Source organism: Glossina fuscipes, unplaced genomic scaffold, assembly GCF_014805625.2.
Source record: "Glossina fuscipes isolate IAEA_lab_2018 unplaced genomic scaffold, Yale_Gfus_2 114, whole genome shotgun sequence".
NCBI lineage: Eukaryota > Metazoa > Arthropoda > Insecta > Diptera > Glossinidae > Glossina > Glossina fuscipes.
Genome location: NW_023998457.1, coordinates 856,904 through 869,509, shown reverse-complemented (window position 1 = coordinate 869,509; position 12,606 = coordinate 856,904). Strand labels below are relative to the sequence as shown.

The window sequence follows — 12,606 nt, the reverse complement described above, 5'->3', positions numbered from 1 at the left end:
CAAATGATCCGAATTGCAGCAACAAAATGTGTCTCCGAATTCAACTTAGCCAAGTAAAATCGGCATTCATCAATACATGATTATAACTTGTCTCTATGGTAGAGCACACTTCTGACAACACCGAATCTATAACACTTTAGCTGTTATCTTTGTATTGCGTAGAAAAACCGTGAAGTCAATCATAAATGGGTATACTGGAACAGGGAATGGTTTCCTTCTATTTCCAAAAAAAAGACAGGGTAACGAAGAATAAAATTTCAAAGTGCTACCTTTAGTCTATAAGTTATCCCGTTCAAGTGGGTAGTACACAGATTTTAGAAGATTCCAAAAGGTTTAGTTCCAAAAGAACAGCGGAATGACGTGACTGGCGATAAGTAATGGATGCGTTACCCACAAGATTAAAAGCGAAAGTAATCACGAAGTAAATTAGACGAAAGATAAAAATTGACGAAAAGTATAAATAATTATGATGGCCACATTTGCCAGTGACTGAGTGTTGAGTGTAGCTTATAATGAGTTGCCTCAACAAAGTGGAAGCTTCACTACCAACACTGCCGCAAAATGAATAGATTATCATCGAAAATATGGCATTTTTCAACCCAGGGAGCTTCGGTGGTATTTGCAGCGCTGAACTGGAATTTATGAGTTTTGCTGCTGTATTTGTTAGATGTGATAGGTGTGTCCTCTTTAGCATTAGTTTCAATTGATAGTTTAGTGTGTGTTCGGACGGGGCTTCTTAAGGGTTTTTACAGGGGGAGTTGTCCTTTCCACACGGAACTCATACTCTAGTTAAATGTCTTAACACAGTTCCTTTTCCTTTCAAGAAGGAAGAAGCCAATTATTAAAATTTATCTTTACAATTTCCTTATAAGCTAAAGATGCATCCGCGAGCCATCAAAACCAAAAACGGTTTTTAGTATGTACATTTAGGTGTTGCTGCCGTATCACGTAAACATGTGACTTCAAATGTCAAACAATAAATCTCTTATTAATATTCAACATGAATCAAATGTCGCGTAGAAAGTAAGTCACATTTGTCATATTAGTCAGAGGTTCATAAATGCGATTTGCTGGAAACTCACAAGCAACCCCTTACAAACAAACGCTCGACGCCGTGATATAGCTGTTGCGAGTTATTAGGGCGAGTCATAAGTAATTTCCGTTTTTTGTTTGCATTGAATAATAAAATTATATTAATTTAACAGTTGATTGTGAGGTATTTAATCTCTTGTTGATTAGAGTACATTGACTTTAAAATATCGTCAAGATCGGCAGGACGTACCGTCGTATCTTGAGAACGGAATTTTACAAAGCAATTTCTAACTGCCCGATCTGTTATCAGTCCTTGATCGTATACGCTGCATATTTTTTCAACTGTCGCCTTAGCGCTATTGCCTTGTTTAAATTCGCAAAGCATTACATTTCAATTATGCAATTTTTGATTCTCCATTCCAGAGGTTAAGAAAAACAGTTGATTGTAAAATGCACCACATAAAACATTTCACAGAAGACTAACTGACTCCTCATATATATTAGGCGAACACAAGAACTCGTTTGTTTCTGTGACTTATAGTGGTTAAAAACAAGCAATAGATTTTATTTATCTACATTGGGAGTTTTTTACGACTCGACCTAATACTTAAGAGTTAAGCTGTTTGCACCAAATTATCTAGAAATCTAGGAAATCATTCGTCTGGTGTTTACTCCTGCGCAGTGATTGCGAGATATACTGATGTGCATTACACTTGCATTTACAGTGCAAGATATGTATCAGGATATCATTGCGTCACATCATACGGATCACTCTTTATTCTCTTTCGATCAGACAAAGCCGAATTTTTTCAAAATAAGTCGGTTACGAACACTCTTTTTTTTGAAGCAAATATAATCGCTGCTATTTGAAAATCTATCGTTATTCTTTATGATCGCGTATGTCCGCTAGCACTAATCTTACTCTGATTGACCCTTTTACCTCTTCACAATCTTGGGAATAAATTTCTTCTCTATGGTCTTTGGCTAATAGGTTGATTGAGCTTATCATTATGCGGGTAATCCTAATTTTCGTATTGAGTTTGCCTTTCTCATAAAAATATTTTAAAACATTTTCCTCTTTTACCAATGCAATTTTCTGCTTGGTAAAAGTTGAAATGTGACTAGGGATCTGGGATTATATGAAAAAGCCAATCTTTCATATTCATGTCTAGCTAATAGAGTGATTCTGTCAACACAACGACAGTGAATTCGCCTAAGAACTCTTAGACAAACAAATCATTTTATGGCAAAACTTTGCCGTAATTACATTTTACATTCGTGAAAATCTCTTGATTTAACCCGTTTGAAACTCTTGCCTTTTTCATGTTCTCTTCTCTAAAAGTGATCCATCCAGTGAAGCATAATTACTTTTCAATTTTTCGTACTTTTATTAATACTTAATTTGCGACATAATAGCTCCGATTAAGACGGTCTTTTCATAGTGCTTTGATATATTGAATTCTCTCTTTTTGGGGAAAAACTGAAACAAAATTTGAAAAAAATTAATATTGACTTGTTGGAGCTTAAACTTAGGTTGACTTTTTCAATAACTATAGTTTAAATAATGATTAAAATCTAACTTATTTCCGTTGTGTTTTGTGGACACAATTGCGAATCGTAAAGTTTGTTATGGTAACACCTTTAAAAAAACATATGGTTGTAGGAAATTTTGCAAAATTGTAAATCCTAATATAAATTAAATTTTTGGAATAATATTAACTAACTATCCACGAAGTGTTATGTTGATCATGTTAGGTCCAACATGTCAAGTCTTTACATATCCGAAAGCGCTCGCACAGGTGTTTTCTAAAAAAATAAATGATAAATTTTGATTATGGTAACACCTTTAAAAAAACATGGTTTTAAGAGATTTTGCTAAGTTAGACGTCCTCATATAAAAATTAAATGTTTAGAAATATGTTAACTATCTGCAAAGACAATATTAAGTCGAACATTAGGTCCAAAATGTCAATTCTTTATTTACACGAAAGCGCTGGCACTGGTCTTTTATAAATGCAAAAAGAAAACATTAAAAAAATTTTTTTATTTCATTTACTCTTTTGTCAAATTTGAAATCTATTTTTCTTCATAATGATTAGAAGAGAAATAAGAAAAAAATTGAGGAGTTAAATGCGGTTTCACTTTTTCATCACTTGTCAAAAGTGTGAAAACAAAAAACACATGACTAAACTTTTACCAATACGTAAAATAGACTGCACTTTAACCGAATAAATGCCCGTTAACCTTCTCGTGTCTTTTAGTGAATAACGATTTCGGAAAATTGGAGGAAAATCCAAGCATATATTATTATGTGCAATGACCGAATAGCTTCTTATAATGAGATTTTATACTACGTTTGCAAAAGATTTAAGGCATTTATTGTGACTTACGATAGTATCCGGTCGAGGGTGGTCGACGAAAACAGGTCGTGAACCTGTATATGAATGTCTTTCTAAAAATCCCATCCGTTGCTGCACGCACACACAACACACCCATTTGTTGTTATTCAAGTATACTTTGTTCTAGAGAACATATTTTTTTTTTTTACAAGTTCTCAAAACGCTGAAAAAAAAGGAAAAAAGAGTCGTTAAAAGAGTCTTTAAAGTAAACTCTAAATGGATTGAAATTTTTGCTTAATCAGGATATATAGTAATTTTTTTTTTTGTTTGTTACTCTTATACTATCTGTTCTTTTAATTCCTTCTTTAAACAAAGTTTATATATTTCTGCTTTTCTTTTTTACCTGTGGGGTTCGTAATAAAATGCCAGTTTATTCCTGTACGTTTTCTCAGTTTATTTATTTATTTATATTTTTTTTCTTCTTTTAATTGGTGTTTTTGTTTAGTTTTATTGTTGCTTGTTTCTCTTCCTCTCTCTCTCTCTCTCTCTCTTTATTTGTTTTCATAACTTTGAGAAAAAAGAGAGCAAGAGCGCAAGAGAGAAAGAGAAAAGTAGCGATTGAATTCAGTGCATGAACAAAATGGTTTTTGCTCCACAGTTTGGAAAAATCATTAAAGCTGAACTGAACTTTGCTAAAGCAGCAGCAGCACCGAATCGTTTGCTAGTAGTAATATGTAGAGCGTGTGTGTGTGTGTGTGAAAGTTATTAAAAAATTTTTGATAAAATTTCCAAAGGAAAAAATTCACAAAACATTTGTATATTAAATCTGTGAAAACTGTCCAGTAATTATTCTACAAATTATATCAGACTTCGCAAAAAAAGCAAGTAGAAATATAAAGAGGAGAAACAGACAAAAATGAACAAAAAAAAAGAAAAAATATATGAATATGAGAAGAACAATGTAAGAATAGTAGAACATATTTATAAGACCCAAGTTTCTTTCCTTTAAATTTCGATACCAGTCTCTCTGACCTTTTTCTAAAAATCTGTGCTGCAACCCTTTTGCACGGTATATAAATATAGATATACATATATATGTATACAAGTATATATATATATATTCTTAACGATACAAGTTTTATTTATAATGTATAACAAATCTTAGCACAATTCTTATATATATACTCGTAAATATATGAATAGATATATGGTTAGTAAATATATGAATAGATGTATGGGTATGTAAGTATGACGTTTTGTATATATTAATATATTCTAGTATATAAAAAAAAAAAAAGCGATAAAGCAATTGAAAGTACAGTAATTTCTCATTTAATGTCGTTCCGATACAACAACATTTTAAAATAAAAAACAAAATTTCCGATTACAAGCAATAAACACTATCGCATTGAAAGACATATTACTGTACACATATGTATTGTTATCATTATCATATACACGTTTGTCATATGAAAATATGAATTCTTAGCAATTACGCACACATTTACGCAAGAGTCAATCACAACAAAGAAAACAGCTGTAATCAAAATGTAAAAGGAAATCATTTCTCCTCTCTTTTCAACGCAAAAAGTATCCACTTCTTAATTTGATCAGCTGATCAAAAAAAAAATTGTTTTTCCTCATCTTGTTCTTTTACTAGCTTTTATTATCTCTCATTCGGACGTTTTCTTATATATTTTTATTTCCATTCCTTTTCATTACAGGTAATGGAAACGCAATGAAATGTAAATAATTTTTTTTTTTTTTGAGCACAAATAAAAAAAGGTAAGAGAGAAGAAAATGAATTGAAATGAGAAAAAAATGAACGAATCAGCAATAGATTTATTTTGTAAAATTGAGAAAACAAGAATAAAATCAAATCAATGCAATTGAGCGAATACAAAAAAAGACGATATTTGGATGGTTTGACTTGGAAGAAAGAATGCATTTAATGCAGAGAAGTTGAAAAACAGCGGAACAAATATTAATTAGGAAAAAGAGTAAATATTTTGTGTTAAGCGATAAATACAACTAATTATTTTTGTGGATAAAATATCTAAAAAAAATATCGCCATGCAGTAAATATTAATTCATATATAAATGTGTGTGGGGAAAAATTTCCCAGTACACAAACGTATTTAGACTATGCATACGAGTGCAATTAAAATATGTGCAATAGTCGATATTCCGAAGTAAAACTATTTAATCTCAGTTGGTTTTTCGTGCATGAATTTCAAAACTCATGGAGATTTTTTTTAAGAAAATGTTTATAAAGGAAGTGACTTATTCGCAATACATATACGAGGAAGTTTTAATTATACCTCAGATTAGTGCTAGTTTTTTAAATAACTGTTTCTTCTTCTTTTTTGTTTTCGCTTGTTTTTCAATAGTTGTTTCTTACACACTTTTTTTTGTTTTTATTTTTTGTACGTGTTAAACATGCTCTTTGAAACAAGTAAGAAAGTTTTAATAAACCTTTGAACGAATTTTTGATACGTACTACTTCATTTTAAATTTATTTGCCTGCGTATTTCGACTATTTTAAAGCTCTAGAGGCTTGAATGTATATTAAGCTATCCATACAGTATAGGATCTCTTCAATTTTAGATGTGGAAAAGAGGATAAACTATATAATCACTACAAACTATCTTTGTAGAGTAATCGCTCATTTTAGGTGTATAAGGCAGACCAGGTAGATTGGTTTTGTAAATATAGCTAAATGGAAAGCTAAGCGATGGAATTCAACTGCACCTTGCCTATACTCACCATCTTTGTGCAATTTTACATACACTATATATATAGGCCCAACTCTTTTTTTGCACGTTGGGTATGTTACTTAGAAAATCGTATAAAAGATATCCGCGGCATATTGTAAATTTGAGGATATGTTCCATGACTTTAAAAACTGGTGTAAGGTAAAAAATTTTAAATATTCCATATTGCAAAAACAAAAATTGAAATTAATGTACAGTGAAAATTGAATACCTAAATACTACGTACAAAACTTTAAATTGAAATTGAGAAAAAAAATCAACTCATCGATAGTTGGTCCCCACAAACTTGAAGTTGCGTGCACGCTTGCCGATCTAGATAAGTGATAATCAAGAGGTGCTGAATACAATGGAGGTGTAAAAGTTTCCATTCGAGCTAAAACAGTGTCTTCTGGAAGACTCTTACAAGAAGTGGCCAAAAAATGGCATTTTCAGGCAATTCGTGTCGCCATTTTTAAAGCGTTGAATATGAAACCGACAATTGGTATATGACGGAGCAGTATCACCATAAGCCTCTGAATGTGTTTGATGGGCTTCCGCAGCAAAATCTGTTAAAAGGATAGGAGTAGGATCTAAGAATGAATTCTTGGAGGAGGATCTAAGAATGAATTCTGGGAGAAGGATCTAAGAATGAATTCTGGGTCAGAGTATTTATTGAAAATCATAAAAATCAAGTTGTATCTTCATTAACGATCTAAAATAATTGCAATAATTTACTAGAGATATAATCTCGTTTCAAGGCAATCTGGCGACGGGTGTTAGATGTTAGACGATATATAGTTCAATTTGAATAAAATTTCTTTCGTATTAAAGTATACTTAGCTCTATATTAAATTTATAGAAATTCTGAGCGCAGTATATGAAGACGACCATAGCAAGTGCCTAAGGAAAAGAAACGAAAAAAATGTTAGAAAAGGACAATACTGAACGAACTGAATAAGACGGCAATTTATAGAATATGGTGTAAGAATTCTTTGCTTCTGATTAATTTTATAAATGTTTGATAAAATTGTAAAATAATTTCAAAAAAAAGTTTATTATTTTTGCTCTAATTTTATAATTCTCAACCAAAATAACTATACACATATACATCCTCTCTTTGCTTTTTTGTTTTTCCTTCAAATGAATTCTCCACGGAAAGTTTTACTCATTTGTCTGCGATATGTTGTTTTTGTTATGAGGTGAATTGTTCGCTCTTGAATTTCATGTTCGACTATAATATCAGCATTCGTGTTGTTTAGTCTTGTTTTAGTCTTGTATGTGGAAACATTGAAAAATAGAAAAAAAGCAAAGATAAAAAGTGGAAAATAAAAAAAAAAAGAAGTTTTTAAAGGGAATTGGAATACATACCCAAGTGCTATCGTGCTGTGTTGCTCAATCAAATCGTATTCAAAGAGAAAAAAAATAAAAGTTAAAGTAAATCAGTATATATATTTATATATATATATATATATATATATGTATGAAACGTTCATGGAAAACACTAGAAAAATGTAAAACAAAATCTTATTTAAATATATATGTATATTTTTTTTTTTTAGGGAAGGTTTTCCTCCCCCTCTATAAATAATTTTTTCAACTGTATTCCGTTTTTCATTATAAAGAAAGTACTATTTTTATTAATACTAACTGCTACTTACGTTAGATGTTCAAATACTTTTTCTTTTGCTTCTTTTACAAATCAATTACTTCATGCACTTAGGCAAGCGAGTCATATGTAATGTTTTTTTCATATTGGGCTTTTTAAGTATTTCATGACATTTCGAAATCTCGGGTGGGGGGAAATTTTATTATTATTATGTCGGATGATATAATACCAGAAGAGTTTTGTAAAAAAAAAGAAGTGTCGTGTTGGTGCTTTTTAATTTTAATTATTTTACATTTTTTTCAAAATGTTAGGCAAACGCGAAAAAGAAATCTCTTTGCAATTGTTTATTATTATTTAAAATTGAGTAGAAGAAGAGTAAAAGGAAAAGAATTTCTTTTGCCCCTAAGGTTTCTTTCGATTTGTTCTTCGTGTATATTTTACATTTACTTGCTCATATTACTACGGTTTGTGTTAAAATTCAATAGAATTGTCGTTGTATGGTAAGAAGGTAACCTCCATTGTTTCTTCTTCTTTTTTGTTTCTCTCCCTAATTCTCTTTTCTTATGTTCGTGTTGACTTTTAGTTAAAGTGCAGAAATGCTTCATATGCATAATATGCAGCCCCGATATTAACAAATTTGTATATTAATTTCATCGTTCCTTTTGTAACAATCATCGACGAAAGCATTTGTTGACATTACATACATACTTTTTTTCTTATTCTTCCTGATGCTCGCTTTAATAAAATTGGATTAAATGAAATTTCAAGTGACAATACAAATATATATATATATACAAATATATATATGATATATATATATATCAATATTAGAGAGAGAACTCGGCTTGAGATTTAAAGAATGCGGCCGTGTGAACATTTAAAATTTCCTTTAATATGCAAATTCTTCCTAGTTGCTTATATGACTGACGATATTAGTGATGCTATTGTTACATACATTGCGAACAGCAGTAAATTTCATGTGCAAAGCGGAATCGTTAAAAAAATTTTACATGCGCGACAATGAATTTCATTAGTCGTAGACAATGAAAGAAATGGCAAATAATAAGGGATGGGAGGGTATGAGTCTGTGATCTAAAATGCTGGTTGTGTAGTAAATGCGTGTGCAGGGGTCAAAGGGTTTTATTTTCTCCAAACTTTTTGTATACAATAATTTATAAAAGCCCCCTTGTATCAAAAATACGAAAGCCATTAGAAAAGCAGGCTAAGTTTTTTGAGGCGATTTGTAGTCAACCCTCAGCAAATGGCCATTCGTAAAGTAAATTTTCAATCTATCGTTGTTAATAATCCTATCAAGCTTAACCGACCATTCTTTAATAGATTGCTGAAAAAATCATGCCATTCGGTTCAATATTTGCGCAATGTCCTGGATATTACCGCCTAGTTTAATGCAAGACATATAATAAGTCCTACCCTGTCTTGGATAAGGGTTTAAGTATTCGTAGTATAAATTAATTCGTTCTATTTTTGTGGTAAAAATTGCATTTATTTTAGAGCAAAAGAATGCAATGGTAATGTCTGGATATCCTCACTCTTTGTTCGAGTATTATTTTTAGAGCTACTCCTAAGTGCCACTTGAAGAGGATCAGAGGTCGTAGATGCGTACGCACGTACCATTGCTGAGCTAGCTAATTCACAAGTTACGGGGGGTTTTAAATTTTTATCCCATGGAAATTCCACGGACGATTACATCAAAAAGAATTACACATGCCTTACCCTTATGAGAACACACAGACGGATGAACACTTACCGAACGGGCAGATCATAAGCCATGGGTCATTCTGTACTCTATCCTACCACCTATGGTCTTCTTCAGCGCATGATTTCATCAATGTCATCTTAGCATAAATCATCTCTCCACCCGACATTCTGCAGGGTTGTATTTGTAGCAATTATTACAAACAGATAAAACCAGTAGTACAAAAATCGAACAACTGATTAATAAAAGTACTGGTTATCACTGGCTACTACTTTTTCCCACCTTTCAGGCAATTTTCGAATTGCATCTTCAAAAAATGCCTAATCTTTTCAGGACACCCCCAACAGAAATTATGCTTGGTTGTGTCGTAAGAAAGGAAGAACCCTTGGAACAAATAATTAAACTATCGATTGATATCCGTCTTAATTGGAGGGAGTTATGTGCGATAATAAGAGTTACGAACAATAGAACCTTCTAGGTTAAGGTTGGAAAGTTTTCCTAAATGAGGTTTGCTACATGAAGGCGATTTTTTTCATACTTAAAACTCACGATATATTTGTCACATAATCAAAACGCCAAGAATTAATGTTTAGATGCTTAGTTTATCGTAAATACTATTTGAATGCATCCGTTTATTACATTATAATGGACTGGCCGCTCAGTTAACTGGACTTCATCTGCTAAGAAGAAAAAAATTTGATGCGCGTGGAAAGTGATGCCTTTCAAACTAAAATAAGGGAAATTGATTAAGAAGAAAAATAATCGAAATACCTGATGAGGTGGGGGGGAAGGAGGCGGCTTCACTTCGACATCCCAAGTGATTGCAGCTTTAAATAGGACGTTTTGAAGTAGCCTCTGTATATTTTTGGTATTAAGCATTCGTGTTATCGTTTAACTTTCCACAGGCGCTGCTTGGTAACATTAATTCTGAAATATCGCTGTTGTGTTCCTCTCGAAAATGTTGTAGAGGCCTTTTTTGCCCAAAACCCTGTACGGAAATATGTAACAAATGGACCAATAAATAAAATTAAATTTATTTCACTGTCACGCAGAAAGCGAAAGCTTTTCAGTGACATATTCGGCATCAAAGTTAGAATTCAATAACTAATCACCATATAATTCAGGCATGGGCAAGCCTCGACCCGTTCCGCCATATCAAGTTTTTCAAATAATTTAATTTGGTCGCACATAGCAATTATGCAAATGGATTGTATCTGTCTTTACTACCGGCTTAGCTGCGCAGCTGTTAATGCGAAATGTAATTGAAGGCTGATTTTACTTTGTTCATTAGGCCTTATAATGAGCGATTTAAAAAGAAGGAAAACTGATGCAGATTTTCCCGCCGTATGGCCGCTTTTATAATAGGTGCAAAGCATTAAATCGTTGGATTTAATATTTCTCTACATATAATAACAATTTTCCATTCAGACGCCAATCTTGGAAAGCTCAAAATCGCATTTTCGGCAATCATTACCTTTGTTCTTCGATTTGCAAAAGAAATCTGTTGCCGAAGTCCACCAAATATATTTAGAAGCTTATGATGGTGCTACTCCACTATATCCCAAATGGCGATTTTGATTTTAAAATCGTGACATGATTTGATTGAACATGCCATTTTCTGGCCACTTGTTGCAGGAGTTGTTAATTATATAATGTGTTGCCGCTCGGAAGCTCGGTGGGTCGAGAATTGGATCGCTGGCAAACCAATATAAGTTCGTTCGACACGATAAGGCCAGATGTTCTGTTGATGGAAACTATTTTGATTAATAAATGTTGTATCAATTTTTCGTAATAAATGCCTTCAAGTGAAAAATGATCTAAATACATGCAAGCACCTAATAATAATAATAGTTGAATCTTCTCCTTGCTCCCGCCGTGATATGAAAATTAAAATTGGGCCGTTGATGGAAAAACTTACCAATACGTGATTTAATTAACACAATTTAATTGGTTGTTAATTAAAATAAACTAAGGTTAAAGAATAATATTGTACGAATAAGACCATGAAGTCTCTTTCGGCGTAAGAGTAACATAATAAAAGTAGAATTAAAGGAACTCCAATGTATTGACACAATAAAAAAAATTGAATAAAAAAAACATAATCTATTCAGAATTACAGAAAATCCTGAGAGTCGACATAAACCTATTTACATTGACAATAGGCAGCGAAATGCCACAACTTTACAGCATTAAATTGATCCACTAGAGCGCTGCGTCTACTATGTTCATTTTTAGGCAGAAAAGACGTCTTCAATTGAGGAATGTACAAAATAGATTTAAAACATTCTGTGTTCTTTGCCTTATGAAAATATGAAAAGAAAGAAAATTTAATCATTTGTAACTTAATGTGGGCATGGTCGATTTTTTCCGTTTTTACATATAAAGAGCAGACTGTTTCGTTATGTAAATGTGGAAATTATCAGTCTTTTAGCTTCCACAATTTCTGAGCAATGAGCCGGAACCCATAAATTTTGGTTAAGAAACACGGAGCAGCGTTGAGTTTACGCTTCACTGCGGGCTTCTGCCCTGGCCAATGTAGCATCATTTTCAATTACAACCTGCATGCAAAAACTCCCAAAGTTTCTACCAAATTTGAAGTCGATATCTTCAGGGAGAGTGCCAACAACAAACACCAGACAGACGGACAGACATGATTTAATCAATTCAAAATTTCACGATGATTAAGAATATATATATGTATATATATCATAAGGTCACTTTTGTAAGGTTTCCTTTATGAAAAAAAGCAAAATGCGCTTACCCACCCCCCCGCCCACTCTTTCATGGATGCGTATAATAACACGGTCTTCATAATCTTAATCGATTTTCCATGTTTCCTTTCGTTTTTCATATGTTGTTGTGGATTATATTAATTTACATAAGTCCATCTAACACTTTTCAAACAATTATCCGCTAAAGAGGTTTTGCAACATGAATAATAACTGCATGAGCCAGTTCTTAAATGAATTTTTACTATTTACACGGCTCTTGACGAAGTTTGCCACTATTAAAATCGGTTTTTTTTTTTGAATTAGTTTTCTCTCTTAGATGCTTGCCTATATAGCACGTTACACGAAAACCAAAAAAAAAAAAAAAAAAATTGAATTTAATTTTTAGTTAAGTTTACCTGAAAGCCAGCGTGCATTGTCATCGTTAGAG

At 32.2% G+C, this 12,606-nt stretch overlaps 1 protein-coding gene across 2 annotated transcripts in view; it reads left to right on the top strand.

The window, feature by feature from the left end:
- The window catches only part of LOC119639887 (E3 ubiquitin-protein ligase TRIP12), a 65,641-nt gene that overhangs the window by 9,302 nt on the left and 43,733 nt on the right, over positions 1-12,606 (top strand). The window contains exon 1 of one of the 2 annotated variants that reach the window (XM_038037585.1): positions 5,116-5,156. The exons of the other annotated variant lie outside the window; for it this stretch is intronic. The gene's annotated coding sequence lies outside the window, so the exon portion shown is untranslated. Of the gene's footprint in view, positions 1-5,115; positions 5,157-12,606 lie in introns of those variants that run through there. 2 annotated transcript variants of the gene reach the window in all.